Source organism: Budorcas taxicolor, chromosome 2, assembly GCF_023091745.1.
Source record: "Budorcas taxicolor isolate Tak-1 chromosome 2, Takin1.1, whole genome shotgun sequence".
Lineage (NCBI taxonomy): Eukaryota > Metazoa > Chordata > Mammalia > Artiodactyla > Bovidae > Budorcas > Budorcas taxicolor.
In genome coordinates, this window is record NC_068911.1 from 34,939,870 (window position 1) to 34,956,670 (window position 16,801).

The window sequence follows — 16,801 nt, forward strand, 5'->3', positions numbered from 1 at the left end:
AGCCTTCTTTTCACAAACCTCATAGTGAGCACGGGGCTGGGTTTCACGTCCCACCATGTCCAAAGGCTGAAAACGTGTTAAAGTGATAGGAGCCTGGGACTTCCCTAGTGGTACAGCGGATGAGAGTCCGCCAGGCAATCCCTGGTCCAGGAGGTTCCCACACACCACAGAGCAACTGAGTCCGTGCACCACAACTACAGAAGTCCGCATGCCTAGAGCCCACGCTCGGGAACAAGAGAAGCCAGGGCAATGAGAAGCCCTCACACCACAAGGAGAGAGCAGCCCCGCTTGCCACAACTAAAGAAAAGCAGCAACGAAGGCCCAGCACAGCCAAAAATAAATAAATAAATTTAAAATAAATAAATAAATAAAACAGGGGAGGGGGAGATGGAGAACCACTACACCCCCTGCAGAATGGCTGGAATTAAGAAAAACACGACGGACTTCCCTGGTGGTCCAGCGGCTAAGACTCTGCACTTCCAATGCAGGGGGCCCAGGTTCGATCCCAGGTCAGGGAACTAAGAGCTTGCATGCCACAACTAAGACCTGGTGCAGGCAAGTTATTTTTTTTTTTAATACAATACTCTTTAAAAAGAAAAAGAAAGATTAACGACACCAAGGGCTTGCAAAAAGGCAGAGTGACTGGACACTCCCCATTCTGATTGGGGCTGCAGTTACCCAAGGATGCGTGCAGGCTGGTTCTTTACCAGTGCTACCTGGGAAGCCCCTACACAGGTGTACACATATATAAACACTCAACAGGCTACATACTAAGATGCATACATTTTGTACACACTGCATGGATGTTACACCTCAATTATCTTCACATTTTCTTTAATGCAAAGTTTTTAAAAAGGAAGATGAGTAATATGCCTCAGGCAAAGTTCATAAAAGGCTAGAGGATGAGAACGACTCCAGGACATTCTCAGAGCTATTATAGACCCACTTGCGTGGTGCGGAAAGGAGGTAACCAAGAATGAAGGGGGCAGACACGAGGGTGGACAGCAAATGGGGGCCATGCCCGAAGAAGCCCCAGTTGTCACGATTTGGGATTTCTCGAGGGCTTTTCACAAACTGCAAGCTCCTCACCTCTGAGAGCTGCCAATCAGAAAGGGCCCGTCGGGTCTCCGTCCATCCAAGCCGCAAGGAAATAATGCCAGGATTGGGGGTCGGTGGCATGAATAGAAGAATGCTGGAGCTGAGGACAGTTGGACGAATGTGGGAGGGGAACCGGGGAGACAGGCGATTCTCTCTGTGGGTTTATCCAACGAGGGTGTCCATCGTGATGCCGAGAAAGGGAAGGACGGGAGAGAGGATGACTCCCGCGGACCAGGCTGGAGGCAGAGGAGCTCCAGGAAGAGCTAATGAACGTCGCTTCCGTCCCATTAAACCAGGGCCTTCCACATAGCGCGTAAAAACCCCACCAGCACTTCCTGAATGATAACTCTGCTCCGCCTGGTTCATCTCTTCCAAACTGAAGTAGCAGAGCACCCTTTTAATTAACAAGCCGTGTCCCTATTCCGTCGTATGTGTATTTAACTGCTCAACGCACCCTCCAGATGCCTTCAGGAAAAGATGAAAATTTTAAGAAGGTGGGAAGGAGGGCGGGAGGAGAAGCGGATAAAGGATGTCAAATGAACAGGTGCAGGCTTGTTAGTCACGGGGAATGCATGAATCTTTGAAATTAATTTCACTGATGGTTCATTTTTCATTAACATTTTCCTGACCATTAAAAAAAAAAAAAAAGGAACTTTATTCTTCCTGAACCCCGGGGAACGAAGGCATATTCTTGGAGAGAGGACCAGACTCGAACACTTCACACAGGTTCTCAGAGATGGGGCCCCAGCATCAGGTCAGCGAAGGCCAGGACCCACTGAGAACGGAGGCGGCTGCAGGAAGCCCCTGGACCACACGCTGGAGATAACAGACGTGGCTCCTTCACGCCCCCTGCTGGTAGACAGGCCGCGTGTCATGGGCACATCTGGTCCTCAAGTCCTCCCAAGGAAGGGAAAGAAATCCTGCATCCCAGGACTGTTACAAACAAGAAATAAGTCAAAGGTGATGGAGAGGAGCTTAGTCAACTGAGCACTGAACTCGGATATATTCATTAAGCTTTGGGTTTTTGGTTTTTTTTATTACATGCTTGATTCGGGCAGATCATAAAAATTAACTCCTACTAAAATTAGAGTAATTTTTCAAAAAGAAGGAAAGGAAACGTAACTGGAAGGATCCAAGGGCAGCCAAGGAACTGGGGCAACCTAAGCGCATTTATCCTTGCTTCCTTTCATTTGTTCATCTTTCATTATTCAATACGTGCTTTATGAGGTCCTGCCATGTGCCAGGTAGAATTTTAGGTGATGGGAACAAGATAAATATGATTGCTGCCCACTCTAAATACACAGCCTGTTGAAGATTTTGCAGAGGTACATGTCTTTTTTTTTTTAAGAATCAGTTCAATTTCTGCTGAAATATTTGTTCATTTGGCTGTCTCAGGTCTTAGCGGCAGCATGCAGGATCTCACTGCATCATACTGGATATTTCACTGCAGTGCACAGACTCTCTAGTTGAGGCTCATGAGCTCAGTAGTTTCAGCTCATGGGCTTAGTCTCTCCACAGCATGTTGGATCTTAGCTCCCAATCAGAGGTCGAACATGCGTCCCTTGCATTGCAGGGCAGATTCTTAACCACTGGACTAGCAAGGAAGTCCCACACATCACATCTTTCTTAGTAATTGTGATAGTGGGGAAAAACATAGGTGAAATGCACACAGAAAAAGAAAAAAAAATTGGTATCCATCAGCTATGGCTGTGTAACAAACCATCCCAAGAGGCACACAATAGTAAGTGATGATTCACATACTCCGCTGGAGCAGCTCTGCTTCTAGGTGCAGGCCTGCAAGGACCCCAGGGCCTAAGGTGACTCTGTTCCATGTCCCTCCTTCCTCAGGGACCAGCAGTGACCCAAGGCATGTTTCTCACAGCCATGCTGAAGTGCAAGAGAGCAAGCCCAGTGCAAACCTTCACTCAAGCCAAGTTGGCTAACAAGCCTTTGGCCAATGCAATGCCCAAAGCCAAGTAAGTTTCAGATTCCGAGGCCCCATCCCAGATGACAGAGGCCACCTCTCCAGGTGGGGCACTCAAGTCTGCATGCCTAACAGAAGCCCCCTGAATCCTTACAACACACGAGTCCTCAGCACAGAACTTGTCTGTTCTGTTCTGCACCTCATCTTTCTCCTCTGAGCTCCTCTGGCAGAATTTCCTGCAAGTCTACCATCCTCCAGAAATAATAAATACACAATCTCTGAAACAATGTGCTTGGAGTGAGGACTTCTCCCATCCACCCCTAAACATCCCCAAGTCTGACCCATTTCTGAAGAGCCCTAGACATCTCTTCTGATGGTGGGCACACACACACAACTTAGAACAACCAGTTCTGTTATCGGCGAGTACCACAGCACAGGACAGAAGCCAGGATACAGCCGAAGAGACACCCTCTCACATCCAGGTGACCCCCACCCAATACAGGCACCATTGTTCTCCATTAGGAAAACCTGGAAGGAATGAAAGTGAGGAAGGAAGTGGAGTTGCACAACGTAAACCCCAAAGTTCAAGGTCACATCGCATTTTCACAACTCCAGGCAAAAGTGTCAACTGTTGATCATTTCTATGGGGGCTGAACCTACAGGTAAAACAAAATCAAAAGCCCAAGTATCTTGACTGTGAATTATCAGTATGTAAAGCGTTGACCCATCTTCCATTATGATCACCTGTGATTGATATAGGAAAACCCCCCTGATTCCAAAATGGCCATGGTAGAAAGGCAAGTCTTGTATCTATCAGGGAAATGTTAAAATATAAAGTACATGAAAGTAGTACAGTTTGTTTTTACTTTCAAATACAGGCACTAAAAAAGAAAAAACGAAGCATCGCTGAGTGGAAGCCGGTTCAGACCTGCTTACTCCTAACCTATTTACATGTCACGCATCTGGCCCACTTCACCAGCTTAAGTACAAAAGGAGGTTGGCGTCCTTTTTCATATTCGAATCCAATTACTCTGGGAGCAGAAATTGGTTCAACCTTTTCGGAGGGCAACTGGGGAAAGCAGCTCCCCCAAATTGAAACGTGCTTCCCTTTGAACTCAAGAATTCTCCCTCCAGGAATCCCTCCTACAGAAAGATCTAAGAGTTTGTTAAAATGTGTTTGTGGCAGCATTGTCCGGGGGAGAAGCGGGAGCGACTTGGCTGAAAAGAATGAGGTGGGTAGACATGTTCTCGGTCTGGAAAACTTTCTAGACAATTGTCAAGGGGTAAGAGAAAGTCACGAAACCACCCAGACAACACAATGGCATTCAAAAATACACTCACCGTATCTATTTATACCTATAGCTATGGCTGTACCTTTATGTCTGTGTCTTGATCCAAATCTGTATCTATATATAGAGAGAGGTGCCCACATCTGAGCCGTAGCCATCTATCTATATCTGCATTTGTTTATGTCTATCCGTGCCTAGATCTATATTCGTGTTTATATAATAGTCTGAGAAAGAAATTATCATTGAGGGACAAGGAGAAAGGAAACAAGGAAACAGTTCACGGATCACTCCAAATTCCGGGTTGGCCAAAAAGTGTGTAAGACCTTGCAGAAAAGCCTGAACGAACTTTTTGGCCAACCCCATGGTGGCACTAGTAGTAAAGAACCCACCTGCCAACGCAGGAGACAGAAGAGATGCGGCTTCCATCCCCGGATAGGGAAGATCCCCTGGAGGAGGAAAGGGCAACCACTCCAATGTTCTTGCTTGGAGAATCCCATGGAGAGAGGAGCCTGGCGGGCTGCAGAACATGGGGCCGCAAAGAGTTGGACACAACTCAAGCGACTTAGCACGCAGTATTTCCCGGGCTGTCAGAGTGTTTGCATCTATTTGCGTGTTTTACGTACGCATAAACATGTGTATGCATGATGTAATTCTCAAATTCACATGGCCCTGAGTCAAGCCTGGTATCCCAGGGAGAAGGTCTTCCTTCGGGCTCCAGGGTTCCCCAGGGGCCGTGATCGCACCAGGAATGCCAGTCCCCATGGCGCTCCTGCCATTCCAGAAATGCCAGGAATGTGTCACTGGAGAGAGACACGGGGCCATGCAGTGGCCCGTGGAGGGATCCTTCTGGGCGCACACTGACCCGAGGCCAGCTGCCCGCAGCTCCGTCCTGAAGGAAGACACCCACCAGGGTCTCAGGGCATGCGTTGGGTTTGCTCCCACTCCTGGAAGGAGTTCAGAAGTGGGGGAATCCCTTCAGAGGGCGGCTGCCCTCTCTGCGCAGTGGTGGAGCAGTTGAGGTTGACCTCTCCAGTGGCCGAGCCAGAGCTAAACCTGAAAGATGGGGCCACCTTGACCTGCACGAGCAAGACCACAGGGCAAGAGCATCCTCTCAGCCCGGAGAGGTGGTGGCGCTCAGCTGTGACCTCATCGGCAGGAGAAGGCGAGGACCCTGCAGACGAAGGTGGTGGCTGGTCCACGGGGCCAGGGTCTGAGGGCTCAACTCAGACAGGAAGTTACTTTCCCTTCAGAGTGGAAACTGTGAGCCGAAGACTTTAGAGTACACAGTGTGCACACGCACGCACGCACACGCACGTACACACACACATGCACTTATGCACACATGCGTGCACGCACACATGCACACACGCGCACATGTACACACACACACACTCATATTCACATGCACATGCCAGCAGTCAGGACTTGCCAGGCCCTGTCTCAGAAGCAGACCCTGGGGACTTCCCTCGCAGTCCAGTAGTGAAGAATCCGCCTGCCAGGACAGGGAACATGGGTTCGATCCCTGGTCCAGGAAGATCACACATGCCTCAGAGCAACTAAGCCCGTGCACCACGACTACTGAAGCCCACGTGCCCTAGAGCCCGTGTTCCGCAGCAAGAGAGGCCACTGCAACAAGAAGCCCCGTGCAGCGAAGAAGACCCAGCGCCGCCAGACATCAATCAATAAAAGTCGTATATCGGATGAGGGCCCACCCTAATGACCTCGTCTTAACTTGATCCCCTGCAGAGTCCCTGCTTCCTAACAAGGTCACAGCCACAGGTACGGGTAAGATACCCACCCTGGCTCGTCCAGCCAAGCACAGGCCAGCGAGGGAAGCCCCAGGCAGGGTCCCAGGTGTCACAGACACTCAAAGATCGGAGGCCCTGGGACCGAGGGGATGTGGGCATGATACCAAGAGCGTCTGCTTCAGCCTCTGAGCTTGTGAGACGTCTTCTGGCCACGCTTTCAAAGCCAAGCAAATTGGTTTGGGGCCGAAAAGGCCATCAAGCCCTCAAGCATGACTAAAAGATTAAGCGCCGTGCCTTAAAACTAAAAGCCAAGTGTTCCCTCGGCTCAACTGCCAACCAGTTATCTGCCAAGTGACAGGAAGTGCCTCCCTAATGGCTCTTCACGTTATTTCATTAAAAGTTGCAGTGATGTCTACAGCTGAACCCGAGTCGTGCTGGGAAGGCCATTAGGTTAATTAAAATATGAGGACAGCTCACCATCTACTCTTAATTAACAAACGAGGTCCCACTGCCAACTCAGCAAAACGGAGAGCTGGCCCACAACCCTCTGGGGCAGTCGAGGTGCTCAGAGCATCCTTCCAACCCTGACAGCTGGGCAGAACGTAAAGGGGGACGTCGGGGCCTGGGCAGGAGGATAATTCTCACTGCATGCAAGTTGGAGGACCTCCAAGACAGGTCTTTTTATCACCAAATGTCTATCACTCTGTAATATCTCTTCATCTGTCTTCCCCAAGCTCACATGCGCGCTCTAGGTCTTCCCTGGCAGTCCTGTGGTGAAGAATCCGCCTGCCACATGGACACACTGCTGTATTTAAGATGGATAGCCAGGGCCTTCCCTAGTGGTCCGGGGGTTAGAACTTCACCTTCCAATTCTGGGCTTCCCTTGTGGCTCAGCTGGTAAAGAATCTGCCTGCAGTGCGGGAGACCTGGGTTCAATCCCTGGGTTGGGAAGATTCCCCCGGAGAAGGGAATGGCTACCCACTCCAGTATTCTGGCCCATAGAATTCCCTGGACTGTATAGCCCATGGGGTCACAAAGCGTCAGACATGACTAAGTGACTTTCACTTCACTTCCAATGCAGGGGGTGCTGGTTCAATCCCTGATCGGGAAGCCAGGCTCCCATATACCTCAGGGCCAAATATCCAAAAAACATAAAACAAAGGACTATGGTAACAAATTTAATAAAGTCTTTAAAAACAAAAAAGATTTTGGAGAAGGAAGTGGCAACCCACTCCAGTATTCTTGCCTGGGAAATCCCATGGAGAGAGGAGCCTGGTGGGCTACAGTGCATGGGGTCGCAAAGGGGTAAAACACAGCTTAGCAACCAAATAACAAGGGAGCCACCATCTCATGAGCAAGTGCACACCCACATTGGAACCTGACGTTTTGCAAGATTCATCTCTTGAGAAATGTACAAGTTAATCCTTTTTGAGCTTTTTTTTTTTTCCATTGACTCTTTATCCTGGTGTTTAATAAGATTCTGTTTTTATAAGATTTAACTTGAAGGCTAAAAAAAAAAAGGCTTTAAAAAAATAAAAAAATGGATAACCAACAAGGACCTACTGTATAGCACAGAGAACTATGGGGCAGCCTAGATGGGAGGGGAGTTTGGGAGACATTGGATACATGTTTATGGATGGCTGAGTCTCTTTGCTCTCCATCTGAAACTATCACAACATTGTGAATACAAATAGAAAGTTTAAAACAAAAAAAGAATCCGCCTGCCAATGCAGGGGATATGGGTTCGATCCCTAGTCCGGGAAGATCCCACGTGCCACGGAGCAACTAAGCCATGAGCCACAACAACTTAGCCTGTGCTCTGGGGCCCATGCTTCATGACAAGAGAAACCTGTACCCCGAAACTAGGGGGGGAACCACCACTCGCGGCAACTAGGAAAAGCCTGTGCACAGCAACAAAGGCCCAGCCCTGCCAAAAATAAAATAAGTAAATGTTAATAAATGCAAAATGCGTGCTCCAGAGGGTGACCACTCAGTCTACCGTGCTCAGGACCTCGTTCCTGCGAGGACAGAACCGCAGCACTAAAGCAGGGTGGTGCACGGCACGCACGGGACAGGCGGCCGGTCCAGCTGCGGGAAAGCAGTGAGCTGGTCTGCTGTGTTCACGGCCATATCCCCAGGGCTACCGTGCCCGACACACAGCAGACCCTGAATCAATATTAACTGAAAACACGAATGAGCACAGGAATGAATGAGATGATGAATGAATGAGTTCCTCCCGATCTCTAATCCCACAAAGAAAGCAATGCAAGAGCCTGGAATATATGGTTTCATGCTTGGTTTTTCCTTTATGCAGACACACACATATAAGCACACATATATTAATAACGGTAGTATTAAGGAACTGTTGATTGAAACCATCTGCCTTGGCCAGGCCCGCTTGCCTGAGTTGTCTCAATAAAGAACATGGTGTTGCAGCCAAAAACTAAGCAGAAGTCAAGAGGGGCCAAAAGAGGGAGGAGACAACCAACCTCCCAGAGGCCTTACTCGCCGGAACTGATCTTGGCTGAGAGATGCACCACCAGGAAGGACCCTGGGTCAGACTACGGGCCAAGCAAGGTGATTGGCCAGAGACAACCCAGAAACTAACTCCATCTCCATAAACCCTGAGTCTGCGAGCCACGAAGCAGAGCAGCTCTGGGTTTCCTTACCCTCCTGCCCTCTGCCCAGGTGCCCCTTCCCAGTAAAGTCTCTTGCTCTGACGTGTGTCTCCTTGGACAGTTCATTTCTGAGTGTTAGCCCGCGGCAGGGGTCCTCAAAAAAAAAAAAAAAAGAATCACATCACAGGCACAAATCAGCAGTTCGCTTTTTCACTTAATAATATATAGTACCTCTCTCTCCAGATCAATACATATACACCTACTTCTTTTCAACAGTTTGTCATGTTCCGTAATATTGAATGTGCCGTAATTTATTCTATTATTCAATTATTGGAAAAGTTATGTTTCCAATTTTTTTGCAGGCAAACAATGCACCAATAAATATCTTTGTGCACATATCCCGGTTTCCCAGGTGGCTGAGTGGTATAAAGAATCTGCTTAACAATGCAGGAGACGCAGGGGACTCGGGTTCAATTCCAGGGCCGGGAAAATCCCACATCCATTGTTCTTGCCTGGAAAAATCCTATGGACAGAGGAGCCTGGTGGGCAGCAGTCCATGGGGTCGCAGAGAGTCAGACATGACTGAACACACACGCACACAGCACACACACGTCTTACGTGAAAGTGAAAGTCTCTCAGTGATGTCCGACTCTTTGCAATCCCTCGGACTGTAGTCCATGGAATTCTCCAGGCCAGAATACTGGAGTGGGTAGCTTTTCCCTTCTCCAGGGGATTTTCCTGACCCAGGGATCGAACCCAGGTCTCCCACATTGCAGGCAGATTCTTTACCAACTGAGCCACCAGGGAAGCCTTAACATGCTGGCAATATTTATTTATTTTTTTGGTATCATGATAGATTCCTACAGGTCAAGGGGACCTTTAAATTTAAACAGACATCAGGGCTGACCTGGGTTAAGACAAAGCAGAGAAAGGTCACCCCAGTCTGGCCCCGGCAAGACTGTGAGATAGGAAACCCAGTAAGTAAACCTCTCGGATGTTCTCTTCCTCAGCTCTCCCTTAGGGCTGAGGCATGTGTGAGGCACTGATAATGCCCTGTTGTCGCTGTTTGTTGTTTAGTTGCTCAGGCATGTCCGACTCTTTGTGACCCCATGGACGGTAGCCCGCCGGACTCCTCTGTCCACAGGATTCTCCAGGCAAGAATACTGGAGCGGGTTGCCATGCTCTCCTCCCAGGAATCTTCCCGACCCAGGGATCGAACCCACGTCTCTTATGTCTCCTGCACCAGGAGGCAGGTTCTAGTGCCACCTGGGGAGCCTGTGCATCAGTTTACACTTCAACAAAATTGTTTTTAAAAAACCCGCAGGTGCTGGTTTCAGCCCTAGGGGGCCTGATGTCATGGGTCTTGACTGTGGTTCCCAATTGCTGCTACTGCTGCTGCTGCTAAGTCACTTCAGTCGTGTCTGACTCTGTGCGACCCCATAGATGGCAGCCCACCAGGCTGCCCCGTCCCTGAGATTCTCCTGGCAAGAACACTGGAGTGGGTTGCCATTTCCTTCTCCAACGCATGAAAGTGAAAAGTGAAAGTGAAGTCACTCAGTCGTGTCCGACCCTCAGCGACCCCATGGACTGCAGCCTACGAGGCTCCTCCGTCCATGGGATTTTCCAGGCAAGAGTAATGGAGTGGGTTGCCATTGTCTTCTCCGGGGTCCCACTTGAAGGCTTTAAAAAGTCAGGTGATTGATTCCAACTTGCGGCCAAGGCTGAAAACAGCTACAGGACACCAATGGTTCGCACACTGGTGGGGCGTGCATCACACCCATCTGGAGTGCTGGTTAGAGGCCAATTGCAACCTCCAACCCCAGTGAATGATTCAGGGGTCGGGCCCCAGAATATGCATTTCTTAGAAGCCCCCAGGTGATGCTGCTAGTCTGAGGTCCATGGATGGAAACACTGCCCTCCACCATGGACCAATCTGTGATGTTTCTCCATCCCAGCTTCACAGATGGAATCACCACCGACCAGGACATCACAGGTAGCCGCTGGAGGCTGTCATACAGTCTCACCTCAAAGCTTTCTTTGTGGTTTTAAAGGCGAAGAGAGTGTCATTTGTAGGTCCTTGGTGCCCAGTCCCGGCTCTATCTTAACCATTTTCCTTCTGCCTAGTGTTTGTCATGTGCTTAATGAGCCCACTTTTAATTAAAGAGAGCCCTGACTTCTTCTTTGCCATTAACTCCTCTATAAGCGCATACGTTCTAACCGAAAGGAATGATAAAGGGAGCACCCTGAGACTCCAGGATGACAGCCACCCGCAACAAGAGGAAGATTTTCCTTTTATTCCATCTCCAGGGAAAGGGGGCTGCTGCCAGCTAGTTCCAGGCAGCTCATCTTTAAATGTCTCCCTCTGCAAAAAAAAGAGTTTGAGATTCGCTGGGCAGAAAAGATGCTCGGAGGTCATTCGGTCCATCTCTTGTCCATCTCTGGTCCATCTCCTGCAGGCCTCCACGGTACCGCTTCCCGCCGCCCAGACACCCAGAGGAAAGCGGTCCCCTTGCGTCCCCTGCTGGCTGAGTTGGGAATGGCTGCCCAGCCGAATTCAACGGAGACTTCCAAGGGTCTCGGTTACCCACACTCCGGCTCCCACTTCCTCGTGCCTCCTCTGCTGCTAAGTCACTTCAGTCGTGTCCGACTCTGTGCGACCCCACAGACGGCAGCCCACGAGGCTCCACCATCCCTGGGATTCTCCAGGCAAGAACACTGGAGTGGGTTGCCATTTCCTTCCCCAGTGCATCCTCTGGTAGGATGCAAATTCCCATTGAAGGGGCTTCATTCTTTCCAAACGTGACTTGAGTACCTGCAATATGCGTGCCTGATCACATACCTATTCACAGCCATTTCCCACAATTGTATCTCACTGGGGGCTGCACAGGTCCAGCCCTGAGTAAAGCACAGAGAATATAAAGGAGACTACACACCCTTTGGAGACACTCACTGTCTAACACAGGGGTCGGCAAACCACAGCCAACTGCCAACATCCAGCCTGTTGTGTTTTTGTGCAATCCACAAGTAACAAAGGCTTTTATATCTTAAATTTGTTTTTTTAAAAAAATCAAAAGAATATTTTGTGATGTGAAAATGATTGGAAACTCAGATTTCCCCGGTGGTCCAGAGGTTAAGAACCCACCTACCAATGCATGGGACATGGGTTCGATCCCTGGTCCCGGAAGATTCCAAGTGCCTTGGAGTAAGTCCATGCACCGCAACTAGAGAGCAGCCACTGCTCGCTGCGACTAGAGAAAGCCTGTGCTCAGCAATGAAGGCCCAGCCCAGCCAAAAATAAGAAAATGATCAGAAATTCAACTCTCAAAGTGCACACTGTTGAATCGGATGAACACAGCACAGTCATTTGTTTGCACACTGTCTGTGGCTGCCTGCCTGCTGCAGGGGCAGAGCTGGACAGTTATGAAAGAGACTATATGGCCCACAGAGCTTACAATATTTATTCTCTGTCCCTTTCCAGAAAAAGTGTGCCGATCCCTAGCACACTAGAAGGAAAGGAGTGTTAAGAGAGAACCAGGTTTAGGTGAACACCCGCTGTATGTCAATTTCTGGACAAGGTTCTCTACAGACATGACCTTCTGAATCCCCAGTATAACCAAGCAGGACTCTAAGAGGCCCTCCAAGGATAGAACTCCACCCAAGTCCTCTGCTTGCTTTTTCGTCTGTAGCAAAACTTTACTTAAAGAATAAATTTAATCGGAGAAGTAAGAAAACATAGGAAGGAGAACAGTCAATCAAGACAAAATAATAATACTTCAGCCATTAAACAAAGTCAAGTCAAAATCTTCAGTTCCTCCTCAAGGACTGCAGATAATATTCGGAGCCATATCCTTGAGCGGCTTTGCAGATAGTGAAACCCCCACCAGGTGGGAGAAGTTGCATACTGCCCACAAGCACATAGACCCCAGACCATTGAAACCAGAAGGTTGATGATGCTGACTCCTGATTACCTCACCACCAACCAATCAGAAGCATGTCCACCAGCTGATCACAGCCTGAACATGTAAGACTCCTCACTACCCCCTCCAGAGCGGGACAAGCAGCCTTGAAGGCATGAGCCCTCTGCAGCCCCCTTTGCCTGGTAAAGCAATAAAGCTATTTCTACCTCCCTCAGAATTCTGTCTCTGAGATTTAATCCGGCACCGCACAGAGGCTGAATTTCAGCCACACCAGGACAGCCCAGGAGGCTGCCTTTATTTCCCCCACATGTTGCAGGTAAGGAAACTGAATGAAGCTCAGAGAAGCTGCTCCAGGTACCCAGGGCCACACAGCTAAGAGGCGGGTGCATACACAGGTCTGTCTGACCCCAGAACTCACATTTATTCTACTCTGCTAAGCTGCCTCCCAGCTCACAAATCTTAACATCGATTCCCATGTTGCAGATGAGATTTCTGTGGCTCACAGAGGTCAGGGAACTTGCTCACAGGACATTCAGCTCCTGGTGGAGGAGGACCTTGAACCCCGACATCTGACTACAATCCAGAGTTCCATCCTAGACTGTGTCTCCGAACATGTGATTGGGAATCTGTGCAAGAGGCCAAGTCTCTGTAATAATGAAACCTTGAAACATATGAGTAGTTTACCAAAGGACTTCCCTGGCGGCCCAGTGGCTAAGACTCCACGCTCCCAATGTAGGGGGCCTGGGTCCGATCCCTGGTCAGGGAACCAGGTCCCACATGCTGCAGCTAAGAGTTCACATGCCACAGCTAAAGCTCCCGAGTGCCGCAACTGAGACCTGGGTCAGCCAAATAAACGATAAATATTTTTTAAATTAAAAAAAAAAAAATGAAGGGACAGATGGGATTGCAAAGTGCGGAAAAGGCCCAGAGTGTCCATGCAGCAGCCAGCGCTGCGAATGCCCAGAGCCGGGTCCAGCGTGGCTGCCCTGATGCTCAGCTTGCCGGGGGCCCAGACTTAGGTGAAGGAGATTTATCACCACAGTCAGCAAGGTAATTGGAGAGAAGCAGGCTGTCAGAGGCAGGTCCCCAGGACAGTATTTCAGCCACAACTCCCCTGCCCAAGTCCTCCACGCTCCATGAGTTATTGCCCCTCACCCCAGCCCCCACCTTCCATCCGAGGTCGTGCAGAGGTGGGTGTTCATTTTTATGAAGGGTATTTCAAGGTCACATGTCTGAGCAGCCTGCCCTAGTCACTCTCTCCGGGGGACGCTGCTGCCGCTGGGGCCTGCGGCTCACCCACACCCCCAGCAGATCTGCTTGAAAGGATTTGGGGGTGGGGCTAAGGGTGACACAGCTTTTCCCAGGACCCCAGCTCCAGATCTGTGCGAAGCACCGCCCAAGTCCTGGCAAGCGGGAGCGACATGCAAAAGTCTCCATCTCCCCTGCTAGGCTCCCCTCCACCCCGAACCCCCTCCCCACCCCCCTCCTCTGACCTCTCCATTTTCCATCCTCTCCCTCCCCAGGGGAGAGCCCACCCCCTCAGGCCTCCGGTTTGCAGCCCCGGGTCCCGGGCATCACTGGACTCGGACGGCCCCTCTGAGAAGCTACTTCATCCGGGCCCTTAGCCCTGATGGGCCACCGAGTCGTGAGGCGGGGATCAGGAAGGGAGGGGGGCCCTCACGTCCACCTGGAACCTCAGAATCTGACCTTATTTGGAAACAGCGTCTTTACCGATGCGTTAGCTAAAGGTGGAGTCGTATCAGGTTGGGGGAGGGGGGTGGCCCTCAACCCAAGGATTGGGTTTTTTATAAGAAGAAGGAAACGTAGACACGGAACCCAGGGAGAGAACCACGTGAAGACAGAGGCAGAAATGGAGCGAGACCGCTACCAGCCCAGGAGCACCCCGGGGGCGGCCCCCCCGGACGCCAGACACTGCGAGCGAGGCGAAGGTATGATGCTCCGTCGGAGACTCCGAAAAGAACCAACCCTGTGCGCACCCCGATCCAGGTTTTCTGGCCTCTAGAACTGTGAGAGAACGAATTCCTGTTGTGTTAAGCCCTGAGCTGTGTGGTCTATTTTTCACGGCAGCCCCAGGAAACCAGTACAGGGCCTAAGACCTCAAACAAAGCCGACCTCAGTCTTTGACAACCGAGGGGTGGGGAAGAGGCCGGGACAAACTGCCTGCGCGGTACCAAGTGGGAGATACTAGGGCCCCCCACCCGTTCGAAGACATAATTCAGGGGAGTCCTGAGGTCCAAACGTGGGGCCCAGAAGGACGTGGCAGCTGCTGGGGTCGTGGGGGGAGGGGGGGGGTGTTGCATGAGATCCAGACGCTCACTCAGCCTCAGGTGTTCCTCCCTGAATCGGGGCGTGGGCATCGGCCCCCCAGGCTCTGGCGAGGACGGCAGGCAGTTGAGCACAAATCTGACGCCTGGCACCCTGAGCATGATGTTAGACGCAGCTCTGGGACCAGGGAGGAGGAGCTGAGAGGACAGTGTCAGAATTTCATTCAGTATTAAATTACTCCAGGACACAGGAGCCCTGTGCACCCAGAGCGTCACCCCCAGCCCATCTTTAAATACCCAATGTTTCCATTACTGTCTGTAGCAGGCAGAGGTGGAATTTACTTTGAGGATTTTAATAAAAAGGGGATCTTACATGAGCTTCCATTGATATCCCCAAAGCAGAAGGCTCAGAGCAACATGGATTACTCGGAAAATTGCATAGAAAAAGAGTATCAAGTTTTGTCCTTCAGTCACTCAGTCATGTCTGACTCTTTGTGACCCAGTGGACTGCAGCACGCCAGGCTTCCCTGTCCTTCACTGTCCATCGAGTCGGTGATGCCATCCAACCATCTCATCTTCTGTTGACCCCTTCTCCTCCCGCCTTCAATCTTTCCCAGCATCAGGGTCTTTTCAAATGAGTCAGTTCTTTGCAAGTATTGGAGTTTCAGCTTTAGCATCAGTCCTTCCAATGAATATTCAGGACTGATTTCCTTTAGAATGAAGTTTGATTGCTGACAATTTCGTATTCCTTGGCCCTTTGGAGAAGACTTTCAGAGAAGACACAGTGATTTATGCCTGAATGAGGTCAAAGCCCAAGATTAAAAAAATTCCTAAGTGGGAGGAGGAGACCTGTCAGCAGAAAGAGAGCATCGGCCCAGATCGATCATCAGCTGGGGCATCAGTTGTGTATCAGAGCCTGTGACACAGGGTGAGCTGGAGAGCATGCTGGGTTCTTCCCATATTTGAACTCTAATCCTCATCCACAGCCCGGGGGGCGGTGGGAGCGGCCGCCCTGGAGCCGTCAGTAAGAGGCTCCATCTCATCAATACCGAACTGAAGCCAGGAATGAAATAGACCACAAGTTGGGCTGTTTGTTATCCTCACCATCAAAATACTCTCCCCCCAAAAGTATATTCCATTGGTCTAAGTTCTGAACAGTTGCTGCAGGGACTTTCCTGGTGGTCCAGGGGTTCGGACTCCATGCATCCACTGCAGGAGACATGAGTTCACTCCCTGGTCAGGGAACTAAGATTCCACAAGTTGTACAGGATGGCCAAAAAAAAAAAAAAAATTACCATTGAGTTTTCATAATATATGGGCTTCTCAGATAGCACAGCGGAGAAGAATCTGCCTGCCATTGCAGGAGACCCAGATTCGATTTCTGGGTCGGGAAGATCCCCTGGAGGAGGAAATGGCAACCCATTCCAGTATTCTTCCCTGGAGAATCCCATGGACAGAGGAGCCTGGGGGTCACAAGGAGGTGGACACAATTGAGCACGCGCACACACACTTTCATAATATACACATCAACTTCAAATCAGCACTTTTTTTTATTACTTATCCCTTAATAAACATTGTGTTCTAGAACAGTTCGTTCTGAGAACACTTGGCCACAGAGCCTAACAGACTCAGCTCCTCAAGTTTGTTTTGGGAGCAAATTCCTAGATGCTGGGCATCACCCTTGCCGGGTGCAAGCTGAGTCGCCCACGCCCTCTAGTGCTTAGCACCCCTGGGTGCACAGAGTCCATGCATCAAGGGGGACTGTGACGAGGACGACGAGCTGGAGTTACCACCTACAATTCTGCCATTTTGATCTGTGTAGACAGCTATGTTTTGTCTTTTCGTTTTCAGCCACGTGGAGCAGCAATGTGGGATCTTAGCTCCCCGACCAGCGATGGAACCCAGGCCCCCACATTGGGAGC

The 16,801-nt window shown here is 50.2% G+C and overlaps 1 non-coding gene across 1 annotated transcript; it reads left to right on the top strand.

Moving 5' to 3' along the window:
- Nucleotides 1-445: 445 nt before the first annotated feature.
- TRNAG-UCC (transfer RNA glycine (anticodon UCC)) lies at nt 446-518 on the top strand. Its single transcript has one exon. It is a non-coding gene; the product is annotated as a tRNA-Gly (tRNA).
- Nucleotides 519-16,801: the final 16,283 nt, after the last annotated feature.